The 2,008-nt window shown below is 39.6% G+C and overlaps 1 long non-coding RNA gene across 1 annotated transcript in view; it reads left to right on the plus strand.

Annotated features, from left to right (window-relative positions):
* Positions 1–350: 350 nt before the first annotated feature.
* Positions 351–2,008, plus strand: part of LOC125486825 — a 55,694-nt gene continuing 54,036 nt past the window's right edge. Inside the window, exon 1 of the long non-coding RNA XR_007265453.1 lies at positions 351–487. This is a non-coding gene — a long non-coding RNA (uncharacterized LOC125486825). The remainder of the gene's footprint in view (positions 488–2,008) is intronic.

Below are 2,008 nucleotides of genomic sequence, written 5' to 3' on the forward strand. Positions count from 1 at the left end.
TGAAGCATTCTGTAAGAAGCTGGTCATATAGCACACCCAGCAGAAGCTGAGCAGCAGTCTGCTGGATCTGTCTATGTGCCCAAGATAGACTTGAATGGGAGAGTGAGTAATTGGAGAAGAGAAAATAATAAAAATACCTTGCCAAAAAAAACACAAAATTTAAACCTGGCTTCATCATTTCTTAAAAGATCATGAAACAAGAACATCAGCAAACGTATTTACTTAGGCCAACTGGAGTTCAAGGTCTAGCAATGCTATGGTAATGTGAGAAGCTGGACAGCTGAACACCAACAGATGAAGAGTGCCAGACTCACTCTCAAAGCCTGTTTTCTCTAAGAAACTGTAAATCCCTATAAAAACATAGCCTACTGTGCACAAGTCTGCGTAGCTGCAATACTTTTACATATGCAAGTTTGTAAGGACAACAGCAAGACGAAGGGAGTGAAAGCTCAGGACTGATCACACAGAAGGAGTCAAGATCCGAAAGGTAAATTTGAGAGGTTGGTTTTTTTTAAAATTGCCCCATATCCAGGGAGATACAGTGAAAAATGTTCTGTCGCCACAGTCTGGTGCCATTTTGACGTACAAAAGAATAAAAAGAAAGTACTAAAGTAGAATTCATCTTTCAAATTAAAAAGTAAAACGTAAAAAGGTAAATTCAATCTCATTATACTTAACAGAGTCAGAGCTAATACAAGTGGGGCATAGCCTTCAATATGAATACTTTACATTTAATTACTTTAGATTATGATGTGTGCATTGTGCGACATTGGAGTGGATGCCGACGAGATTTACAAGAATGGGACCAGGGAGGATGGTCCTTAGTTGTGTGGAAAAGCTGGAGAATTTAAGACTGGACCCTGGAATTGAATAAAATGGCACAGAAGCTGCAAGCTTTATGGCTCCAATTTCACAAATCACAATGCTAGGTCTCAGGTGATCAAAAGGGATGATGGGATTTTAACTCAAGGGGAGTGGAATAAAAGTAAAGTTGCCATAGTCCCACCAGACCATAGGGCTGCTTTCTCATTACAAGAAGGAGGAAGTGATGCCTCAATTACACAGAACCTTGGTCAGACCCTTTCTGAAGGAATGAATTGAATTCTGGTCATACAGTAAAAAGGATTTGAATAGCGACAGTGCAGATTCTCCATAATGACATGAGCACTAAATGATGGGAAAACCTGGCATATATTCACTCAAGTTTACAAAGCTGGGGAGACATTCATTTGGCCTGTTTGAAATTATTAAAACATTCGATAAATTAAAACCGATTTAACTTGTGGTTAAATCCAAAACAAGGGACACAATATTAAAATTAGACCCATTTAGGAGTCCAATCAGGAAGCATATTTCCATCTGAAGCTTAGTAGAAAACTGGAACTCTCTCCTTAAAAGGCTGTTGAATGCTAGAGCTTTCAAAACGGAGGTTTGTTGTTGCATAATGTGCATGAAGGATTAATATACAAAGGTGATGAATGTAGTTGAGGTACTGATTGGCCATGTTCTAACTGAACTGTGCAACAGGCTCAAGGGAGTCAATGGTCTGTCCTTGTTCCTACATTCAATGAAAATGTAAGTTTTATTCACAACTGTTTTGCAAAACATCCTTCCAATCTTACCACAAACTGTGGTTGCAGCCATACCTTCAAACCTCATGATGTTCAATTTAAATTAGCTTGCATCACAGATGTTACCTGTGGCGTCTGTCACTAGCAACTGGTCATCTGGCAGGGGTGGGGGTGGGGGGGGGGGGGGGGGAGGCTGAGGGGATTCCAACTGTTTTCTTTAAAACGTGAAAGGTCAAACTATGAGCAAGTGGTGTTGAAACCCAAAATATAAAGTCTAATTAGGAGCATGTATTATGAGATCATAGGTGCTCTGTTGAATGTTTTGTCCCCCTCGATATGCAGCTCCTTATTGACAAAGGAAGAAAGAATTCCTCATTTCAGCACCACAAAGTTCCCAAAATACCTAATAGCCAATCAAGTAATGTTGAAGTCAAAGA

Source organism: Rhincodon typus, chromosome 33 (assembly GCF_021869965.1).
Source record: "Rhincodon typus isolate 14 chromosome 33, sRhiTyp1.1, whole genome shotgun sequence".
In the NCBI taxonomy this organism is placed as follows: domain Eukaryota; kingdom Metazoa; phylum Chordata; class Chondrichthyes; order Orectolobiformes; family Rhincodontidae; genus Rhincodon; species Rhincodon typus.